The following is a 25,143-nucleotide window of genomic DNA, read 5'->3' as shown; positions in this document are numbered from 1 at the left end:
CTGCAGTATAATCTTTAAAAGAGTCAAAGACAGGTTTGCAACAATATACCATTAGAACCCTATTATCAATCACAATGTCTGCAAAACAGAAAATGACCCAAATGGCAGCCAGGTATGGTGCCTCATACCTGTAATCCCAGCACTTTGGGAGGCCAAGGAGGGAGAATCACTTGAGGCAAAAAGTTGAAGACCAGCCCAGGGAACACAGGTAGGTCCCATCTTCACAAAAAGTAAAACATTAGCTGGGTGTGGTGACACATGTCTATAGTCGTAGCTACTTGGAAGGCTGATGCAGGAAGATTGCTTGAGCCCACAAGATCATCAAGGCTGCAGTGAGCTGTAATTGTGCCACTGCACTACAGCCTGGGCAACAGAGCGAGGGGAAAAGAAGAAGGAAGGAAGGAAGGAAGGAAAGAAGGAAGGAAGGAAGGAAGGAAGGAAGGGGGGGCAGGGGGGCAGTGGGGCAGGGGGGGAAATTGCAAAAGGTAAACAATTATGGTAACTGGATGATATCAAGATGCTATCTTCATCTTGAACATGGTCATAAACCTCATCTAGAGCTTAACTTATTAAGTGGTGAGAAGGATCATCAAACATAGAGCACTGGAAGGCAGCTAGTTTACCAGCATCGACGCAAAGTTTAGTATCTATGGACTGCTTGAAAACAGAGGAAGAGATGATGCAGCACAGTGACAGCAGTCACCAAGTTTATCATTTTAGAAACTAGAGGCAGAGATAAACGGCACCTTAAATCTGCCCTATAAGGTAGTGATACACTCATGTTGTATTATAAATTCCAGAAGAGAACCATACCTGTAAAACTATGAAGGAATCCATCTTTATATCTCATAAACCTATCAACACAGCTTTATAATAATTCCTTTATTCAGTTGTGTTTTAAATGATTGGAGAAAAAATGTTACAAACCAAAATGCATTTATATGTATTTTTATACATGCCTTTCATAATGCCTATTTATAGTCACTTTTAGCCATTCCTCTTTATTTCTTCAAACCGATTAAAATTTACCATCAAGTGTCCTTTCATTTCAGCCTGAAGGACTTCCTTTAATATTTCTTAGAGTTTGTGAGAATTCTTTCAGTTTCTGTTTATTTGAAAATTTCACTGTTTTGAAAAAAAGAGTTTAGCTAAACAGAGAATTACTGGTTGACAGTCCTTTTCTTTCAACATTGAAAATGTCTTCTAGCCTCCAGGGTTCTCATAACTCAGCTATTAAGCCTATTGAAGATGCCTTGCAACAAGTCATTTTTCTTCTGCTGCATTCAAGATTTTTCTTTAAATTCAACTATGATGAGTCTAGGTGTGAATCACTTTGGGTTTATTCAACTTGGATTACAGTGAGCTTCTTGAATGTGTAGTATAGAGTATTATTTTTCATCAAGTTTGGGAAGTTTTCTGCCATTATTTTTTAAAAATATTTTTCTGTCTCTTTCTCTTCTGGGAATCCTATAACGCCAATGTTGGTACAACATTTGATGGAGCCACAGAAGTCTTTTGAGGCCCTGTTCATTTTTCTTCCTGATCCTCACACTGAATAATCTCTATTGACCTAACTTCAAGTTAAAAGATTCCTTCATTTGTCAATTTATATCTGTTGTTAAGCTCCTCTAGTGAATTTTTCATTTCAGTTATTATAAACTCCAGAATTTCCTTGTTTTTTAATAATTTCTATCTTTACTGATATTCCTTCTCTGGTGAAATACCATTCTGATACTTCCCTTTAATTCTTTAGACATGGTTTCATTTAGTTCTTTGAATATATTTATAATAGCTAACTTAAAGTCTATTAAGTCTGAAATCTAGGCTTCTACAGGGTCATTTTTTTGTTAGCTAGCTTTTGTTTTTTGGTTTTTTTGTTTTGTCTTTCCGTGTACGTGGCATATTTCCTGTTTCTTTGCATTTCTCAATTTTTGTTGAAAACTGGACATTTTAGGTAATATATTTTGACAACTCTCATAACAGATTGCTCCATATTTTTCCCCTAAATTTTTTAATCATCAGTGTGTTACTTATCTTGATGCTGTTTATTTAGTGCTTTCATGAACTAATTTTACAGACCCTGTATTCCCTGTAGTGTGTGGCCACTGAGTTCTCTGCTAGAACTTTTTTTGGGGGGGATCTTATTTTTATTTGTAAGCCTGGCTTCCTAGAAGTCATTCCTGGACCAGTATGATGTAGTAGTGAACCAACGATCTTTTAGAAGATTTCCTTAAATGCCTTGACTATATGTCTTCCACCCTTTGCAAACAAATCTTCATAAGAAGTCATACCTTCAAGCTTCGGGCAGCTTACAAATAGCACTGATTGTCACTTTCTCCTTACACAGTGCCTCAACATCAGTCAGAGGTGACATTCTCCTTCCCTAGATCATTTCTGGGCATGTGTACAGACTTGCACATTGTACAGCCTTTTAAATACCCAGGAATATGCCAGAGCTTTCCCAAGTTCTCTGTAGTTGGCTAGTTCTCCAGAATTTCCTTTTAAATTCCTGGCCTCAACTGAAATCACAGCCTTAGGCAGTTGACATCTTGCCAACAGTTTGCTATTGTTTCAGTAACACCCTTGGGGGTAAGCTTTTTCTTCCCCCCAACTGAGCTGAGTTCAGAGTCAAATCAAATATCCAATCACTCTCTCACAATAGAGTTTTCCCAGGGAGCTGCAATTTGGGACAAAATATTAACTATGTACTAGGGATGGTGCCTTTAATGGAGCTCTAAAAGTGGTCAGCTCTCTCCATTTTCTGGAATGCTGCCAGCTTTTGGATATACCTCTAAGCTGGAGAAAGAGATGAGAATAATCCCAAATTAAAATATCACCAACCTCACTGATCTTCCCAAGATTCATTAGTTTTCTCTTGGACAGATGATTTTCAATTCATACTCTTGCTTAATTGCCAGAACTCTAAAATGCAGATTTTCGTTATTTTACCCATATTTTTGTTGTTTTATAAGGAGAGCAAGTTCACTGAGGCCCTCACTCCACCATTCTGGAAGTTGATCAAGTTCTGTAATACTCTGAATCTAAAATTTTCATGACAAAAATATTTTAATCAAAAAAAAAAAATCTCATTTAGTTTGATTTTTTTTAAATATACTTAAAATTTTTAGATTACTAATTCTTATCTCTAATAGAAACTTACAAAAAAATCTATATTTCAGTACTTAAATGAGAGTGAAACTGATCTGTGAGACAGGAAAAAATAACTGCATGAACAATTTATCACATCTTTCCTGTTAACTAATATGTGAATGATCAAAAACAAAGGTGATTCTTGGTCTCAGAGCCACTCTCAGTCCTAAATGCCTCTCAAATCTTTTGAGAACAACAGAATAAGTAAAAGTCAGGGGGAAAACCTAGTCGATCTTGTTTTACTTGGCTGATGGAGGCCAAAACCAACTAAATTCTGATAGTAAAAGATTTTTTAAAAACCACAGAAAATTGGAAGTGGGAAACAACAGAAAAGAAGAATCAGACCCTTGACATAGGAGGCAACCCTATCTCTTGAGATTTCTCTGAAGATACTCAGTACAGAGAGATTGAGTATACCTCAGATCCACCCAAGTATTGGCCAAAATCATGGGCTTCTGGAAGAGAGAAGAGTTGTTCATTACTATTCCTTTTTTGTTAGTTGGTATTGGCAAGCCAAAGAAAGACCAAAACTATCAAGGCAGGCCAAAAAAGTAAACATCTTTTAGCAAAGCTTTTATTTTCAAGAATATTGTTGCATATTCCTTTTGCTTTTCTACTGTTGCATAAGAAACCACCCCAAAACTTACTGGCATCAAACAACCACCATTTTATTTGGTTATAATTCTGCAATCTGAGCAGGGCTCCACTAGGCAGTTCTTACACTCATCTTGCTAGTGACCATTCATACTACTGCTTTCAGCCAGCAGGTAAGAAATGAGCTCACCTAAGATTCTAGGTTGGCTGAGCATCTGTCTCCATGTAATCTCAGAAATTCTCCTTCTCCATGTGGCCTCTTTTCCACTGGGTCTCTCTAGGAGAATGGTCAGATTTCTTACATGATGATCCTCTCTTTCAAAAACACAAAGGCCTAAGTTCTCAAGCCTTTTTGCACCCAGACCTGGAAGAGCTTTAATTTCTTTGCATTCTCTTTGTTTAAACAAGCTACAGGCCCAACCCAAACAGAAAGGAAAGTGACTTCACAAAGGCATGAATGCCATCAATGTAACAGATAACTAAAACATTCAGACCAATGTTCAGATGACTGGAATGGGAACAACCACAAGAAACTATAAAATGGCTAAAGCTAAATGAAGACTAGGCAATTATAGTCAGATTCTATTCTCTGCTCCTTCCCACAATGAGAGTCAATCTAGGTTCACTGGGAATGCTAATTTTTTTTTTTTTTTTTTTTTGGAGACAGAGTCTTGCTCTGTCACCAGGCTGGAGTGCAGTGCCACGATCTTGGCTCACTGCAACCTCTGCCTCCCAGGTTGAAGCAATTCTCCTGCCTCAGTCTCCCAAATAGCTGGGATTATAGGCGCACACCACCACGCCCAGCTAATTTTTGTATTTTTAGTAGAGATGCGGTTTCACCATATTGGCCAGGATAGTCTCAGATCTCTTGACCTCATGATCTGCCCGCCTCCGGGGAATGTTAATTTTAAGTGGAACCTGTTAATCACTTAAAAGCCATATGACCTTGGATAAGTCAATTAATCTTTCTAATCTTCAGCTCCTGTATTGTAAAACAGGAAAAATTATACATGCCCTGCCAATCTTAGAGGAATGCTGTAGAATAAATAAGACAAGAGCTTTGAAAACTGTAAACTTATACAAATATAAGAAAATATTTTTACCTGACTGACAGGATGGTAAGTATAATCAACCTAGCTAGGCTCCATTCTCCCTATTAATAAAATTATAATAATCATCATTAATTACCCTATATGCTAAATTACTACTACAGCAATAATATTATATATAATAGTGAGCTAAAATTACATTATGTTTTGTTACTACAAAGAATAATAACACTAACTACAATTTATTGTTGTCCAATTACATGTCAGGTACTGTTAGTTACTTTGGGTAACCTATAACTAACCCTTACGACAACTCAATAAGGTAGGTATTATCCCTCATTTACAAATAAAGAAACTGACACTTGGCTACTTTAAGTAACCTGCCCATAGTTACAGAGCTAGTAAATGAAAAATCCATTCTTAGTATCTAATGCATAAGAGGTACTTGATAAATATTCATTGGCTAAATTAAAGAACAATAAGGCCAAGGCTATCTGGCTTTAATGCAATCTTTCAAATATCAAAGTAACTCTCTCACAATCCTTATTTTTATATACAGCTATTAAAACTGTAATCATAGCAAATATATCTAATTAACATGAACAATTTCACCTTCCACATCAACAAAATAGTTTCACATCTGAAAAGTACCTTTGTTTTTTAAAACATCTAATATTTAACCTATTTAATTAGTTATTTTGAATTATAACGATGTTATAACATGGTCACATCAACTGGAATAAAACGCAAAAAAAAGACATTTACATATAAAGAAATCACTAAAACAAAAAGAATCATATTTTTAAAAGAAAAAATAGGTGCATTATGGATAACAAATTTATAATATGAAGAGATCTTGAAATTTAAGAGGAGGAAAAGAAACTGCACAACAGAAAAACAGAAGATATAAATGGAAACTCAACAAAAGAAATATGAACAGCTAATGAATTATTTGTATTTTTGTCTTCAGTTATTGAAGAAATGCAAATAGAAACAGTATTTTTTTCAACTATTCAATTCCCAAAATAAAAAAAAATTTAAAAGACTGATTATACCCAGTGGTCAGATTAAACAAAGAAACAAAGCATTAAAGCATTATTGCTGGGTGTATAAAATGGCACAACATTTCTAGGAAACAATCTGACAGTTGATAAAAATATTCTAAATGTATCCAGCATTTACTCAGGAATTCCATCCCTAGGAATTCATATAAAGAAAATAATTGGAGAGCTACACAAAGATGCACATACAATAATTAACCATAATGCCAAAATACTGTATAGGATACCACCTAAATGTCTAGATAAATAGTTTAAATACATGACACATACATACAATGTTAATAGAAATATAAAATTTTCTTCATTACCATAAAAAGATATTTAAAATATGAGTGTCAAAGTAAAAAAACAAATGATGTGACACAATTTTCATAATGCTTTCATTTGTAGGAGAAAAGAGAGCATACACACATGAGCAGAAGCACACCCAAGAGTGCCAGAGTGAGCACATATGCACTCACAGAGAGAGAAATCCCGAAAAGACATGACAGTAATGCTGCAAGCAGATATGTAGTCATCTGTGAGCAGAATATATATATTTTTACTTTCTTTGTACATTTCTGTATTTTCTGAATGCTTCCCATTAAGCGTATGTAACTTTTAAAATTGTAATTTATTAAAATTATTTTCATTTGAAATAACGTCAACTGTCATAAGCATGAACAGGTTCTGTGAACTTTGATGTTAATTACTTTTAATATAAATACTGCCCAAAAAGCAGCTGATATGGATACTGAATGAAGAATTACATTTTATTCCTTTTTCACTGATGGATTCAAAATCATCATAAAACCCTCATAGTTGTTTCTATTCACATGTATTAGAATTGGGAATTGATTTTAAAACGTCACTTGAAAATGTAACATATATTTAAGCGTTACAAGTTACATTTAGCGTAAGTGTGCCATATTATAAGTCTCTGAATAACTTGCATATGTAAGGGGTTAGAGACTTTGATTCTATAACTGAAAACAATTCAGCATCGTTTGGTATGTCCACTTGGGAGCTCATTAACTTATGCTTATTATTTACATAGTATAATGGGAATTCTCAATTAGCCATGGGTAGACTATCCACAACCTACCTTGCTTCTGAGTTTAGTCACTGTATCAAGAGTATAAGCAGTTTGGCTATTTGCTTCATAGATCTCTCAGTTGTTTATTTTGTATAATGCCAGGATTTAGCAAAAAGAAATACTTAAAATCAATTATTCAACTTGGATAACGGATGGGCAAGCAAGTGGGTAGCTACTACTCTCAGGGCTGAGCCTGAATATCACCCCGATACATCACTACCCTACCCACAAACAGGAGACTTTGGGAAATGTTTAGGGTCATTTTGGTTGTCACAATGAAGATGGGAGAGGAGTGACTGTAATGCCATTTTGGCCCAGAGATGCCAAATATGCCACAATGTGGGGTACCCACCAAGAACTATTCAATCTATAATAACAATAATGTCCCTGTTGAAACAGGTACCATTTTCTTGCTCAATGTTCTATTTCTAGCCTACTGCCTAACAGATATTAAATAAGTATTTGTTGAATAAAATCAAAATATGCAATTTATGGCACTGAATGAGACACAGATAATACAAAGGAGGGAAAAGAAGTGACAAAAGAGAAACTAGACAGTTTTCTACCTCTACCTAAGACAGGCCATAGTGGCTGGGCTCTATTATACTTAGGGGAACTCTAAAATCAGACACATTGATACCTAAGATACTTGTAAAATCACAGTAATTCACACCCAAATCCAGATTATAGATATCCAGGTATATGCCTTCCTCTATTAGTAAAGATCAGCAACTGTGTCAATTGAAGACATACGTATCAGTGCCAATCTTGCCGTGGCAACACTGTAGTTTAGGAGTATGATTTCTGGAGTAAACTGCTGGGTTTGAGTCTGACTTTATACATGCATTACCTGAATAAAGTACTTGATGTCTTAACATACTATTTCTAAACTTGGCAATTTACCTAATGTCTTCTAGTATCAGTCTTCTCATTTACAAAATGGAGTAATGAAACAGGTTCACCACCCCCTACTCTGAATCTATGGGACAGATATATTTCACAACTCAAAATTTTTTGAATTTTATAAAGTAATCCCAAATATATATAACATCCCAGGTGAATATAGGGCAGCAACTTAAAGTCATACACACTAATGTTTCTGTAGCCAAAAAAAAACAATAATGTTCCACATGTAGGCTATATAATGACCCTTACGTAGCTTCATCTCATTTAGTTCAGGTTTTTCAGCCAAATTAGTTTGCTACAAACAGAGAAACATTTTCAAAACCTTTGAATTTCAGAGATGAATATAAAAAATCATGGATGTATAGTACCTACTTCCCTTGGAGAAAGCATAGAAAAATTAAATGAGTTTATATAAGGTGCTTACCCAGTGCCTGGCACATAATTAGCACTTAATAAATATGAGTTATTGTTATGAAATGTTAGCTAGCTAGTGTATGAAATACAAGACTACACAATGCAGCTAGAGGAGTCAGTAGACTTCTAGAGCAGGAGGGGGCCAGGGATGAGTAGTGGTCAGAGGGACCTAAGACAACCACACTAATCAAAATAAAACAAAATGAGAGTTGACTAACCATAAATTGCAAGAAAATAATGTATCTGCCACAACTCTCAAGTAAACATTTACTTCCTTCTGATAAATGAGAGTTTCTCCAGCAGCTAATATCTTAAAACATTTAATATTTTCTACTTCATATATAGTTTTCTACTTACAACTCTATACAGCTTTCTTCCTAAAAGTGGATCAAGCTTTTGACGCTTTTTAATCAAGGTAGGACCAAAACTGGTTTCTCCCTAAGGTAATAAAGCAATTAAGTTTTTGTCGCCTACCACAGCATACAGTAAAATTTGGGCGGTTAAATAGTAAACAAAGGCTGGGTGCAGTGGCTCACACCTGTAATCCCAACCCTTTGGGAGGCCAAAGAGGAAGGATCACTTGAGGTCAGGAGTTCAAGACCAGCCTGAGCAACATAGTGAGACCCCCCCACCTCCCCATCATCTACCAAAAAAAAGAAAGAAAGAAAGAAAGCTGGGTATGGTGGCACACCTCTAGTCCTAGCTACTTGGAAGGCTAAGGCAGGAGGCTGAAGCAGGAAAACTGCTGGAGCCAGGGAGTTCAAGGCTTCAGTGAACTATGATGGTATCACTGCACTCCAGCCTGGGCAATAGAGCAAGAGCCTGTCTCAAAACAAAATCAATTGAATTACATTAACAGTAAATGCAAAAAAAAAAAAAAAAAAAAAATGCTAAACACTATTTCCCCTTGGAATGACTGGTGTTAAATCTGCCCCTATATCACCTCCCTGTTCTATTGGCTTTTTTCCTAATCCAATTTACTGGAGAAACTTTTACATTTATATAGGAAATGAATGAAACTATTACTTCTCAAGCACTATTCTGTGCCAGGCACTGGATTACATACTTTTCATATAACCTTTATTTAATTTTCACAAGTCTTCAAGGTAACAATTAATGTCCTCATATTACATAAGAATACTGAATAAGTAAGTGAACCAACAGTCAAACTTAGATTTGACTGACTCAGAAAACCATGAGCTGCTTACACTAGACTACTTTGCCAAAGGATACTGCTTCATTCTCATGTTCTTGACTAATTTTTTGCTTCCCTCTGTACTTGTTATCAATTATTTTTAAAGTGTACATAATATGGAATCTGTAATCTCTCTCAGAATAAAAGAATTTTAGTGCTTTCTATAATCCAAAATTTGAAATGAACTTATAATTTTAATCTTGGTTTATCTCCGAAAAACAATTTAAAACCTCCATAAATTACATGTATCATCCTTAGTTATAAGAGCATATTCATAAATATATATCATTTCCAAGCATTATATTTCCAAGAAATTAGCATCAGAATTATAATCAAAGAACTTTAAACCTGGTAAAGAATTTAAGAATAATATAGATGTTATTTAGATAAATTACTAACCATTCTGGTCATAAAAGGTTTTTGTGGGGTATGACCTACTAAATAACCCTCTATGGCCTACTCCAGAACCCAGTGAACTTTTAGGGACTGTCTTTTTATGACAAATAAAAATCACCCTTTCTAAAAGCTTTCAAGGCAAAAATTTACGGCTCTCTTTAACATATTATGCTGCTTTATTGATTTTAGCTGGCAATTTGTAACAAAGAGTAAAGAGAAATACAAATAAATCTGAAAACTAATTTTAAGATCTTTCCCTTCCTTTCCTATATTAAGTAATTTCCACGGCTCAAATCCTTTCTCACTGCTGTCAGTACCCGTTTTTTCTACCCTTTTCAGTGTCTTTCCTACTGTTTTACATCCAGAATAAACGATGGACAAAATAATCAAACTGTATTCGTCAGAGTGTTTAATTTAGCACTCTAAGAGCTCAATGACCAAGTTAAAGAAAAATAGTAATCACCAGCTTTTGGACATTAAACTCCAGAGTCATGCTCACATCTAAAAGTACAAAATTGCTAACACATATTCAATGTGTAGAATGCTATGATTTGACTCTAAACAATTACCTTGAATTTCTGTGATTAACTTCTAACCCTTATTAAATGTTATCATGTTTTTGATGGGCCACTGATAGGATTTATTTTCTATTTGCACATAAGTAATTTCATAGACTGCTACAATAAGGTTTAAATGTACATTTAAGTAAAGCGAAAACATATTTTGAAACTCATTATTATCAAAGACTCTAGAGGTCTTAATATGAAGAAGCCATTCCTAGAAACTATTACCATCACTCCTAAATGCTATCATAACCTAGAATTTTCTTTTTTCTTTTTTTAATAGAGACAGGCTCTCCCTGTGTTGCCCAGGCTGGCCTCCAATTCCTGGGCTCAAGGGATCCTTCCACCTGGGCATCCCAAAGTGCTGAGATTACAGGCCTCAGCCACCATGCCTAGCCTAGAATTTTCAAAGTTCTATAAACAGACAATAGCTTATGAAAATTACTTTTAACAACCAATGTACTTAATTAAATACCAGGCTTGGTATTGTAAAATCTGAGCAATATTTTAAGTTGTATAAAGAATGATGATACTTACTAATGTCACTTAATCCCAAGACATGCTATGTTTAATATAGACAGTTTCTATTTTAATTTTTATAATTTTTCACATTTATATTTTTAAAACTATACTACTATGCAAAGACTGTTATTGGCCCTGGTAAAAGACTAATAACTTGTGTATCCTGTGTATAGTATTAAGTCAGTAAATATTAGTTGGAAAGCAATAAAGTAAAGGAAACTACCAAGAGTCAAATTCATATTTCTAGATCCACGATGCCATTAAAAAAAGCAGCACATAACCTTGACCACCACTTCTAGCACCTGCAATAACAAAAAGAGAGGTATAGTCTACTACTCTTAATTTATAGTCCTCGCCTCTAGGAAAGCAATGTAGAGCAGCAGCTTTGAAACCCTGTCTCCCAATAAAGTACTACTCAGAATCCTAATTTAAAAAGAGACAAAAATGGACCTGTTCTGCTTCCAATCATCCCTCCAAAGGTATATCCTGAAAAATTTTGGTTGAAAATTTTCAAATTATTAAAAACATAATTTAAAAATTATCAATATAGTGGATACAAATATTAGTGTAAGAGTCACAAGATCTGTAAAAATGTTTCTTGACCTCTCTGTCTTGGTTTCCTCATCCTTAATTTGGAAACAAACCCTTCCCCATATAACTTACTGTTGGGAAAAGCTAAATTAAGATGCTAGACACTAAAGAGCTTTGTAAAGCATGACCTTTGTATAGCAGGACCTATGATAATATGAGGCATATTATAATTACTGTTCCATATGCCAGGCAATATTTTAAAATAAACATGCTTCTTTTCCCACCACTCCCCTTCCCAAGGTACTTCCTTACTTCACATACCACAAATAAGTTTAATGTTACCAAAATGAAAAGAGGTTCAAAAATCAAATTAAAAGGGAAAAAGAGGGAATGAGAAACATATATAGAATTTTTCTCTATTGCTTTTCTCAGGGTAATTTAAGGTAAGTTCATTTCCTATTACTTTACCAAGCAAAGGACTTCACCAACACATCTATTGGTTAATTTCCTCTAAACTATTTTTGATACATTTGTAAGCACTTTTAATAAAAGTATACTATGGAAACGCTTTTCTCCAAATCCAAAAAAGCATTCACAATTATTAAGTATAACGTCAATGTCCATAGTGAGATATCTTCAATCATGAAAACTGAGTGATAAGGGAAAAGAAGGTCTGACTGGCTTGACATAGACACCTCAAACGGTTTGAGAAATATGGTAAAATTGCAATATTTCCTAGGAAAACTACTTAGAAGAGTTGGTACTAAGTCTCTTTAAATATACTATCTGTGATAAAGATTATTATAGCTCTTTAACTGTAACTTCTATACATACATGCAATTACTAACTATAAATAATGTTCGCCACTGCACTCCAGCCTGGGTAACAAGAGCGAAACTCCGTCTCAAAAAAATAAATAAATAAAAAATAATGTTGTGAAGGACTTAGACACAAACTATTCAGTTTATCTTTCAACCTTACATCCATAAAATTTTAAGAAAATGCATAGGGGAATTTTTGATGTACTCTACAGAGGACTTATGCAGAACCACAAGTTTGAAATGGAGGATATAGCTTCAGCTTATTTCTCTTAAGCTTTGTCTCTTAACTAGCAGATTGGGTATTTATCTTCCCAAAGAAACTAAACAGTATCCTCCATCCTCTGTTTAATGGCTACTAAAACAGAGACCATACATCAGAGTGAAATAAGGAGCACCTTATTCCCTGTGAAGACTGATGGATTCTATTTTATCATAACATCTTCGATTGAAACAATATAAACACAATTTTTAGAAGTTACGAAATTAAACTGTAGGATTTAAAGATAAATTATTAACACTTTTTAAAATTTTACTAGATTATATATGCTTACAAAAAAGTAAACCACATGATTACTATAAAATAATACCAATTTTAATCATATAGGCTTCATTTATTAAAAATTAAGAAACATTAAAATAGCAATGTTTGATCATCCTCGATGGGCTGGCAATTGCATTTCAACTCCTTGGAAAGGTAAGGAAATAATTTGGGTGCAAACATGACCTCAAAGACCAATGACAATGAACAGCTTATAAGTACTCACAGACACTATGCCTCTCCCTCCAAAACCCTTCCCACCTATCCACCCTACACTGACTCCTGCTCTTTTCACCTTTCGGAATGCCAGTGGAAGGCTTCTCCTTAAAATGCTGTTTGTGGTGGAAGCAGAAGTTCACACAAACAAGCTGCTGCATCTTCCTACATAACGAAAACTATTATTGAATAGGCGAATTATGACATCAGCAGTATGTTAACCAATTACTCTAACAAATAGTTAATATCTGCTGATAAGCATACTATCGTATCATTGGCTGAATTTCATAAAGTCAACTATTATTTTTCTACCTTTAATTGAAACTTACTTTGATACTTAATGCTTGGTAATCTACGAAACCACTATGAAAATACATGTGGCATATACACTTATTTGACTGCCATTTTAGAATGTCAAACCCACACATTATGCAGGGTCACATATAGGTATCAAAGAGACAGAAAAAGGCTAACTTAAGAGTCTCTTATTTGCGCTCTCAAACCGCTCTGAGTAGTGCCTGAAATTTTTACATTATTGGAGTTCCAGTGCTCTTTCTTTATTGTTCCCCTATAAACTCTGTGTGGTAGTTATGACTTTCAAATGCAGCTTGCATTTAATGCTACTTGGGGCACGTTTGGTTGGGTTGGGAAGTTGGTAGGTAGAAAGGAAGGAACTCTCTTGTGATTTTTACAGCACCACGGAAAGCTAGGTTAACTGAAGCATTTTAAAATATGAACTAAAAACACATAGCTATGTAAAGAATAATCTAATACTGTTTTCTTGAAAACATATAGTAGTGATAGAAAATAAAGTTCTTTACCATATTAACTATTGTCAACCATCAAGAAAGAAAAAAATCTCAAAATATGAAAAAAGAAAATTACTATTGAAAAAACTCAGACATGAGAGTTCATATATGACACCTCAAAATACTCTGTATTATGTATAAATAGTTCATTATTTATAAAGAACATGTATTCAAATTACCTCATATTCTTTCCATGAGCCAAACTCAATGTATTCTCTACCATAAAATGCCAGAATGACCAAGTGGCCTAAAATATTAAAAGCAAGAACAATTAGTTCACATTATAAATGAATTCTTTGATATGTAGAAGGCATGTGATTATTTAAAATTATTATCTTTGTAAATAAGTATTAATTATATTAATTAAATAACTGAATTATTTTAAAAGTATTTCTTCACTGAATGCACTGATATTTTTAAATGTCTCTGATTTTGCCAAAATAGACACCGTTTTTGATTTTACATGAGAGAATTTTTAGTTTTCAAAGAATTATAATTCAAAGAATAATCACAGTATTCTAATAATAAGAAAAATAAATCAGGGGAAATCTGAGAAAAGGGATTCTTTAAAAGAATATGTACTTTTAAACCATGAAGATGAAAGAGCAAACAATTCTGAAAATCACCATGCTAATTCCTTGCAGAGAAGCAAAAGTGAGAATGGTTTAGCAGATGACATGCATTTGCTCATTTCTTAAAAATAATTTAGTTTTATGGAAATTTTTAAAAGAAAGATCTTTTGTTCAAGGAAGAAGAATATACAAGTTTATTTTTAAACTAATACTTTTTATTGGCTAATAAAGTAAATGTAGAGTAGCAATGATATATAAACATACTTACATGTATGTGCTTATATATGTTCCCTAAATTTGGCCCATGATATCAGAGATCAACTTATTACAAAGTATATCTGATCATTTAGTTAACTATAAAGAGCATCACAGTTACCTGGCATCATTTGGTTTTATCTTTTTTTCTTTAAAGGTAAAGGTGACATTAAGTGACAGTTGCCATAAATTTTTATATTGGTCCATTAGACATAGAAAAGTAACAAAGCAAACAAGCCCAGCTGAGTATATATGAATAGGCAACAGTCTAAATACACAAATTTGGGATTACTTGAAGAAGACAAGACAAGGATCACTAAAACAATCACAGGTGTTTGCTGTGTATTTAGGTGATAACAAATCAGATACAGCAAAAATGCAATAATCTACAATAATTAACACACTTGAATTCTCCAAAAAGAACCTGGCAATTTTAACCATATTCCCGTTTTCTTACTTAACTGTCATTATAAAATATATTTTCTGACATGAGGCATTATTTGTAGTACACATATTATTAACTAAGTGACTATACTTCTTAACAATTTTGAGCAACATGAGTCAAACATATCTGCAGTTAAATGTTTATAATTCAACCTATTCCTTTAATTCTAATCCTTTTTCCCTACTACCTTTCCCTATATCTACCTACCTTGTAAATATCAAGTGAAAAATTCAGGCTAGCCTAGTCATCTGTGTTCTTCACTTCTTTCCAAATAGGTTGCAAATAAAACATATTCTTTGAACATTATCTTTCACTGTTTTCTATCTCATTGTGAGCAAAAACCACGATTGCTCAGAATCTCTGTTTTTTATATGATTACAACTTCCTCAGCATACCACTTTACTGATGATACAAATTTGTCTTTGTCACTCATCTTAACCTTAAAATCCAATTCATTTCTTAAAAGCTCCTTCTTGTATATTATTCAATTAATTTAAGAAAGACTAGCTGTTTGTTTGGTGTCACACATACAAATATTAAATATATAATACAGTCCTTACACACTAATAGCTTACAGATAACCATGCTAATCAATGCTATCTACCTAACATCGAAAGTGCTACATTGGCCCCAACCACAAGACCTAATTTTCCTTGTTTTCGTCTATATTCTACAATGACTCTATTTTCATCTCTGGCACAACTTTTCAAAATATCTATCCTGCATTTCAAAATTTACTGAGTCAGTACTAGATGCTTGGTAATGTTCTAGGAGGTCATTAGGTGCTGGAGCAAAACATGGCTATTCTACATTCAGGTCCCATTCTACCAACTCCCAAATACTGTCCTACTTTCTCAGTGGCTCCATAATTCTCCTCGAACCCCGTGATCTTTCAACTTTTTTACACTCACATTTTCTCATGCCCCATAACTAACAGTAAATAAGCCCTGCTCATTTGTCACTCGTGTCAGATGTCCCTTCCAGCACCACCCTGAGACTCAGGCAACAGAGGCCATTGGTCTGGGCCACACACTTTAGAGAGCTTGCTTTGGCTCTCTGGCCAGGTACCTCCTTGGGAGGCAAGAAGTCTGCACAGCCCAGGGCCATGCTCCCTGAATCCTTTAGACTCTACTTCAGCAGATTCCCAAGACCCCAAACTCCCATGCAGAGTTGTGGACTACACTCCTCACGACAGATGGAGATTCAGGGATACTCAACTCTAGGCCTACAGGGTAGCCAACAGATAGCTTGCAAGGGGTGGAGCAAGGTTGCCTGTGGAATGATCTTGGAGCAGGCTATGGCAAAGAGCCTAGGATATGAAAAATGAAGGCAGACTACAGGACACAGGCAAGGTGACGAAGGGTCAGTTCTCCCTTTGCCACTAAGTTCTAGAACAGAACTGCTAAGGAGGGTCCTACTATGGTGCCAGGCATCTAACCTGTATTAGGTTCTTTCACACCTTTAGTAATATTTACAACCCCAGTGGCTAGTTGTTATCTATGTCTTATCCATGAACTGAAAGTAAAAAACTAGCAGAAAAAAGATTTCAACCATAGTCTTTCTGAATTAAAAGCCCAAATTATTTACTCTATTATTCCTTTCAGATGATTGAGAGAGGTTCCCTCGACTTCCAATCTGCTCTATCTATTCTACACAGATCTGCCAGATTAATCTCCTTAGAGGACCACTTTCACCTTAATATGTAATCCATTTTTTAAAAATATATACTGACTGGTTATCCTATAAACTTAGCTAAGGTCCAAATCCTAAGCCTTTTCCTTTTCACTCCATCTGCTTCATAATTTTCCAACAAACTCTTCAAACTCTTTATAACAAAATCATACTTGCCACTATGCCATCCTGTTCGTAACCTCTACATCACAGACAATACACCTCCGAAACAATCTTCTAAGATCCATGTCCTGCTTTGCCTCATCTCTGAAGGTTTCCCTAACCACTCAAGTCCATAACCCTTTTTCTTTCCATTTGTCTGTATCCCCATAATACTGATAGTCTTGATCCATTTAACAAGTAAGCTATGTACTTAGTATGATGAGAGCAACAAAAGATATCATGTATCTTTTGACTTCAAATCAATTTGTGGAGTTAACTTTGTTGGAAGACACTACAGAAAAGACTAGTAAAGTGGCCCTAGAGACAGTCCTGGCTGAAAATCCTGCCTCAATCATATATTTGCATAGACTATGGTGTCAAATTTGCATAGTATAGTAATAAGCAACAGTTCTTTCATAATAAGCAAATTTTTGCACCTGGAACCCCTTCAGATCTTAAATTTTTTTGAAAATCCCAAAGAACTTTTGTTGGCATATATTATATCCAGTCATGTATCCAGTTATGATCAATGTTTAACAACCAACTCTCCACTCTTTCCCTCCTCACCAAAAAAGTCAGATTTGTGGTTTCTACTAATTTCTATGGTATGTATACTCCTGACATGGCTACTTTTCAAGATAGAAATGTGACATTCTGAATGCAGAATTAAGAAGAGATGAGCAACAGTGGCTCTGTGCAGCTGGTAAGGCTTCAATTTTAAATTATTAGTTTTATCTATCTATATTCATCTTATTAGAAAATAAAATGGAGAAATATAATAAATATGCATTAATTTAAAATAGTAATCATTCTATGTTAATTTTTAAATTATAAAATAATCTAAATTTTCCAAAATAAAAAAATTTGATAAGTATGGAACTGTTTTACAATTTTATAAAATCCATTAATGTCTTGCTTAATAAAAGACAGATTCTAACAACTAGTTCTACACTCAATCTGCTGTTTTCGCTGAAGTTAGGAAGAAAATGCAGCCTCACACAGACAGGGAATTGAAAAAGGGCCTCCAGCAGTCTTCCATTCACACTTTGAGAAGTATTTATATATAGTATACAGTTTGCATAAAACATTTTGGTGTTAAAAGGCCTTACCAATAGTGAAAGTCTGGATAAGTTTGGTAGTTTAATTAGTTTTTCTCACCTAGGAATTATATCAATATGAAGAATTCTAACTTTAAACTGCCCTGAAAAGAAAGTCCACACTATTTCATATGCATATGTATTTACATATATATGTATATTAATGTATATGTATACATATTATACTTTCCCCTATTCAACCATTCAAAGTTCTCAGAATATCAAGGAAAGAAAACCATAAGGCAAGAACTTCTCCATTTTTAGGAAAAAAAAATTCTATGTAGCAAGAAAATTTATGAAGCTAATGTATGAATCTTCACTGAGCTGGACATGATATCCAATTAAGCATAAAAAGTACAATTATGTTCTACATTTTTACAAGTGGTCAACTGTACCATATATAAGTCAGATATTGTACCACACAAGATAAATTACATATTCATTCATGTAAAAAAAAAATGGCAACTATCAATAGAATGTATTTTAACTCTGAAATTTAACATTTTTGTATTTATTTTGGCAGTATTTAATTCCTTAAAATGTCATTAAACAGCTTAATATGCACACATAAGTTGTGCTCAAGGAAAAAAATCATTTAAAATGTGCAGAACTACTAGAATCAGCTAGTGGTTTTATCTGAAAGACTGTATCTGTGTAACTATATCTGTGTAAATACTGTTTCCCCTGGCTCTAAAAGTATCATTTTATCCTGGTTTTCTTCTCTTAAAATATCACGGCAATGTTAAGCATGTTCTATGCCTCATTTTTTCATTAATCTTAGGTAAGCTAGACGCACCCTCCTCAAAGAATTGAAATAGGATAACCACTACCTGAACCAACTTAATCACACTAGCCACTGTAAACCATTATTATATTTCAAACCACTTCTATTCTTTTGAAAATATTACCTTCTAGTTAAATTAAAAGCCTTTATGGTCACTTAAGCAACAACAGAATATATTCAAATGTAAACCATATTTTGTAAATCAATGATGAACACATTAAATAGTTTTAAGGGGTAGGCCAAAAAGTGCCAAAAGTAATCAGACTTTGTGATTCCACTGCTGCCTTACTTCTTTTAAGCAGAAGCTATATTCATTTTCAGTTTTCCTACATCAACATTGTAAGGTGTTTACATAAGCCCGGGCAGTTTAGTTACTTCCGCTCTTATAGATTTTTACACGAAAGAAAATGTTAAAGACAGGCTGACTGTTTAAATAATATGAGCCTCACTGTATTTATTAACTAAAATAACTAAACTTGTACTATTAAATTTTACTCTTTGTACAAAGTTGTAGGTATTTCATCTCTTAGTGCATTTTCTATTACTGCTTCTGTAAACTTTAAAGATCCTGCCCCAAGACTGCAATCTGAATGAGACGCCATTTTATAAAAGTTTAAAGAATTCTTAATCACTTACCAATACTAAAAACGACTTAATATGTAGTGCCTAACATTCCTTTTTGAAAACAATTTTGTTTCCAATTGTCTAGCTCCATGTTACTATTTTCAGCTGCTACCCTCTCCTGCAAAACCCTCCTCATATCCTTCACCACAAAGACTAAGCCAGAAAGATGAAAATAAGAGTATTAGCTTCCAGTTTGAGTACTAATTCTAGGCTATCATGTTAAGCTCTCTCTATATACTTATCTCATTTTCCCTTTCACTTTATCTTTCATTTTACACTCCTACAGAGTAGGTAATATTCCCATTTTTACATTAGAAATCTGGGATCAAAGCAGTTAAGAAATTTATTTAAGGATAATTAGCTACCAAATGACAAAACCAGGGTTTGAACTCCAGTATCTCTTATTTAAAGGAGAACTCACATTTTTCCCTAATAATTTTGCAAGCTAACACACCTCATGCAAGATGCATCAGATTAAAAAAAATTAAGCTAAAGATATAAGTCATAGATAGTTCTGTATGTGGAACTGGCATACAAGCGTCTCACACAGCATGGTTTGCATCTTTGTGGAAATTTTACAAATCCATGCAAATACTACAACAGCCTTCTATTAACGCTATGACAGTCCTGACAAAAATCTACATTCAAGATTAGTTGCAGGAGGTAATCTTCCCACAAATCTGCTTCATACTGATCAAGAGTGAGCTGTGATTTGATACTCACAGGCTGATCTACAGTGTTTATGCCATACCTCATGATGTCAAATATAAGGACAAAGTCTTGAAATGTTACAATATGTACCAAATCAGGCAACTTAACTGCTAAACTACTATCAGAATAATTGATAGGCAGTACTGTTCTATAAAGTGCTACACAGTCACTATGTAAGTCACTATACAAATCACTATACTATGTAACAAAGTAAACAGAAATATCTTGAAGGTAACAAGTACCACAAGGAATTCTTCTCTGAAAAAAAAAAAAAAACAATTCAATGTTCTGAAAGTGAGCCCCAAATTCAAGTATTACATTCACAGTGGCTCCCGTGGATTATTAAATGGTAAAGAAAAAAACTGATAACCTCGAGGTGAAACTTCCGAAAATTAGAGTTTTGCCTGGTAAAGGAAGTATTTACATTGAATTGGAGCTGTAACTCATCACTTAGCAAGAAAAAGATTATTTGAAGCCATGCAGATCTCTTGAATTATGATGCCTCATAATAAGGTCCTTTAGTAGGAACTAATATATCAGATGAGTGTATGAAAATATCTCAACGGGAAATGTCACTGTGAGCAAACTATTATTATAGGAATATGAACGAATATACCACTTAATCACTGATAAACATCTTTACCTCAAGCAAATTTGTTATAAAAAACTTGCATACACTATACCATTTACTTGTTCTATGCCATAAGCTTGCTTAAAGAGGTTGATTTTACCTTTAGTTGAAGCTGTGTATTTTCTAATCTGTTTAGGGCAGCTGTCAAGTAATCAGAGTAAGCAGTGCCATTTTAATAAGGAAGTCTTTTAATGAAATATAATAGGTCACAAATACCTAATTTCTGCTCTTTACTGTAATTGCCAGTCTTACTATAACTGCCACTTTAACAATCTTTTCCAAATGCTGACACAAAAGATGAACAAATCAAGGGTATTAGCATGTGTGTATATTTACAGCTTATTGCTGTCAAAGACTGTAGTTCCACTCCCAACTCCAGCAGCTATATGAGGGTCTGATTCTTTTGATGGAAGCATCTTGTTTCAGGTTGTGAATGTATCTGAATTAATCTCCTTTTCATGGCTACATTAGCAATCACACACTAAAGGACACAAAGGAGAAATGTTAAGTTACAGCACAATATTTCACTCTTAAGAATATCACAGATACTTTTACTGTCACTGTAAAGGGTTATGTATTTTAAAACTTTACTCTTCTTTAATAAATTCTGTGCTCCACTACTTATTAGTTCTTAATTTCAAAAAAAAGTTTATATACAGTTCAAATGGGCTGTTTTCTTAAGATAAATTTTAGAAGTTTATTATATCATTACTTTTATATGAACATAACTTAAATCACATAAAACTATAAGGAGCTGCTGCAAAATTAAATAGAGGATCACAAGAGTGAGAAAACACAAATATAAATTTTTTATTTTTAAAAATCCTGATTATTTTGCTATACTACACTTAGTTTCTGAGAAACTCTTTAAAAATACTTCCCTGAAAAGTTCTTTACATGGTATCCTTTTTGTTGTTGTTTTATTTGGGGTATATTGTTTTTAAGCAGTAGCTGTTTAAATTTGGTACTATTACTACTATTTTAATACAAGTCCTGTGCACCAACAGTAGTAGTTTTATAAGAAGGTTGCCCATTTTTCAAAGGCTAAGCGTTCCCAAATCAAACTAACTTACCGTGAAAAGAAAACCATGACAACTGTTTGTACCTCTTGCTTTATTATTACATCCGGCCTGGTCACTCTTAGAAATTCAATCTATTATGGTTGCTGGGAGTCTGTTGCTGTGCAACCTAAAAGGGTATGCTGTGCTTTCAGGCTAAGGAGTGCTAATAAACCTGTAGGCTTCCCTCTGTGGGTCCAACCAGTGTGTTTAAAGGGCTTAATGCTTTTCAAGAGTGACTGGCCCACAATTCAAGACACATCCTATTAAAAACAAGTCACACTGAGAGATTTCTAACAAAGGGACAAAATGCTAAACATACACAAATATTCAAAATGTATCCTCAGAATCCCTAACTAATTTGGTAAAACAAACAATGAACAGATTATGATCTACATTTCAATTATACCACCTACCATTCCCCAAGTTTTTATTTTCATATAGTCCCCTAAAAGTCATAATGGGTATGAATGAATTGAGCAAGTTTTAGGCAAAAAAGCAGTACTAGGTACCTTCAACTTTTATAAACTCCAATAATAGAAAAATAAGTTAAACCTAGGAACTCAAAAGTCATGAAGTCAGTAAAAATAAAAACCATTCCCCCAAAAAATTATTTAAAAAATACAGAAGTTCCATATTTCATTTTATTATAAAAACAGAGATTTGTTTTCATCACTTTGCGACAGTGATAATTTTATATTATAAAATCTATACTAGGCTATCATATGCACATTCGATAACTTTAAAGATCAACGTTTAATAAATTATTCACATAAATTTACTAAAAGTAGATAGCATTATTTGAATGTAAATGAGAAGAAAAGCACAGCAGAGTTTATCAATGAAATACTGTTAGTCAAATTGTGTGAAATGAATTTTGAAAAGTGGATAGAGGTTAAGGGACAGCTCCTAATTCCTTTAGAAATTGTACTGATTTGTATTACTCTAATAAGCCTTTTTCATAAGTATTTGGAGACCAAGGTGAAGGTGTTCTATCATAAAATACCAAAGACCACACACACAAAAATAAATAAAAATAATCATCTTAACTATGAAAATCTATCCAGAACTTTCCATGGATATTTTGGCTATATTAATATTGCCTGCAACTTTGGAAAGTTAATTTTTTTTAAGTTATACATTTTTTCTACATTCATGGAAGCATTTAGCCCTTCAACTTAACTACTCTGAGATGGGAACCCTTTAAATAACCTGTCAACTGCTTTTAAAGAGTCATGGTTATCTGTTCTATCATTGCTGTCATTTCTTCTCATTACACACTATAGGAAGCAGAGTAAAAGAAATTAACTATTTCTCTAAAAGCACCCCAAAGCAACAAACAGAGGAAAATGGAACAACTATCCAAAAAAGAAAAGCCAAGAACCAACAATAAAGAAGAGCTGAAGTAGGCTGAGAGGTGTAAAGACAACATTTAACCAAAGAGCTGAGGCTGAAAGGAGAAGGTTTAAAACTGCAACAGCCTATAGCAAAGCAAAGCACAGCAGAGCAGAGTAGAGCAAATTGGAGAAAAAGAGTAGAAAAAAATGAGAGACAAGAACGTGCTAGAAAAAGAATTGAAAGAGGACTTATTAAAAGAAATGTGGATTCATTTTCCGGATGAAAAGAAAAGGGAAAAAGAGAAAACAAATATGAAAATTTATATTCAAGAATTATATATTCCTTGCTTCATCCTTATTTCTTAAAAAAAAAAAAGCAACTCAGGAAAAAAAGTTCTTAAAAGATTCAGTGATGTCAGCAGACATAAATGTAAAAACCAAGATTAGTAACTTATAAACTCCACTTAATTTTACAAAGATATGAATACTTTCTAGTTCTCCTGTATAAGAAAATTTTAACTTGAATCTATAGGGCCTAATGTATGAAAACCTTTTAAAATTAATTAAAATTGCTATTTCCCAAATAAGAACAAAACATTCAAATACATGCACTACTCATACACACGCATTAGTCAATAAAGTTATTAAAGTCAGATTCTACTGACTTTAATAAAGTTATTAATAAAGTTAATAAAGTCAGATTCTACGGAGGAGTATACTATTGACAAGGCATATGTTAGGCAAATGTGTTAACTTTCAAAACAGTTATTTAATACTTGGTCAATTACTAGTCAAATATATTAAATAATTCTGCAGGATCTGATCTTAAAGAATCAAAGTTCTAAACTGGTTATATGAATACTTAGGATTCTGTCAGTACTACTAACTAAATAGCAAAAAAAAAAAAAAAAAAAAAGAGTGTAGATATCTATATTGATAGCGTCTTTGAAATGTGCCTTCTGGTATTCATTGGGTCCTTGTCTCCTCAAGGCTACAAAGCTTCGATATAATTAACTGTGGCATCCTTAAAAGAAACTGTATACTATATAGCTGTAGAAAATAACATATTCCACCATGCAATTAAGCCTCTTTTGGCAAATTCCAGTCTTCTTGGACTTTAACACCCTATTACATTTGCTTCATCTCCACATACCCACCTTCCTAAAAGAAAATTTGTAAAAATCGAGGATCCTCAGTAAATGTTGCCAAATAGAACTAAACACAGATTTTTTTAATTTCATCATTTTTATCAAGAATTATAAGTTCTTTGATGTATCATACAGAGTAGTAACCAATGACTTGACTTACAGTTTAGAATACTTTTGAGCACATATGTATTACCAAGTATAAAAAGAAAAATAAAATTACTCTGAAGGTCATAAAAATATTATTTCTCCTTTTTCCTGACAGATTTCCTTATTTTGTTTCTTTAAATTATTTCAACAATTTGTTTAGCCAAGGTCAGAAAAGATGTTGATATACAAAAAGATTTTTTCTTTGCTTCTTTCCTTTTTTTTTTTTTTGAGAGTCTCGCTCTGTCAATCAGGCTGGAGTGCAATGGTGCAATCCCAGCTCACTGCAACCTCTACCTCCAGGGTTCAAGCGATCCTCATGCCTCAGCCTCCAGAGTAGCTGGGATTACAGGCATGTATCACCCACACCCAGCTAATTTTTATATTTTTAATAGAGACAGAGCTTCAGTGATCCACCTACCTCAGCCTCCCAAAGTGCTAGGATTACAGGTGTGAGCCACTGTGCTCTGCCCAAAGAGATTTTTAATATTAAAATTTAATACAGGAATGTGATACTGATTAGAACTGACTAGAAGAGTAACCTCAGTTAAACATGTTTTCTTACTTCTTATATTAAAAATCACTTTGACTTTTTACTAATGTTATTCATCTTTATCTGGAAACTTGAGATATTAAAATCAGTTGATTTTTGAAATTCATAATT

General features: G+C 33.7%; 1 protein-coding gene across 3 annotated transcripts in view; it reads right to left on the bottom strand.

The window, feature by feature from the left end:
• RFX3 (regulatory factor X3) overlaps positions 1-25,143 on the bottom strand; it is a 296,633-nt gene that overhangs the window by 249,052 nt on the left and 22,438 nt on the right. Inside the window, exon 1 of one of the 3 annotated variants that reach the window (XM_064361483.1) lies at positions 14,020-14,164. The exons of the other annotated variants lie outside the window; for them this stretch is intronic. The gene's annotated coding sequence lies outside the window, so the exon portion shown is untranslated. Of the gene's footprint in view, positions 1-14,019; positions 14,165-25,143 lie in introns of those variants that run through there. 3 annotated transcript variants of the gene reach the window in all.

The sequence above is a fragment of the Aotus nancymaae genome, unplaced genomic scaffold (genome assembly GCF_030222135.1).
Source record: "Aotus nancymaae isolate 86718 unplaced genomic scaffold, 86718_ANA_hifiasm-v0.15.2.pri h1tg000041l, whole genome shotgun sequence".
In the NCBI taxonomy this organism is placed as follows: domain Eukaryota; kingdom Metazoa; phylum Chordata; class Mammalia; order Primates; family Aotidae; genus Aotus; species Aotus nancymaae.
Note: the sequence above shows the minus strand (reverse complement) of the source record. Positions and strands in the feature narration are given on the sequence as shown.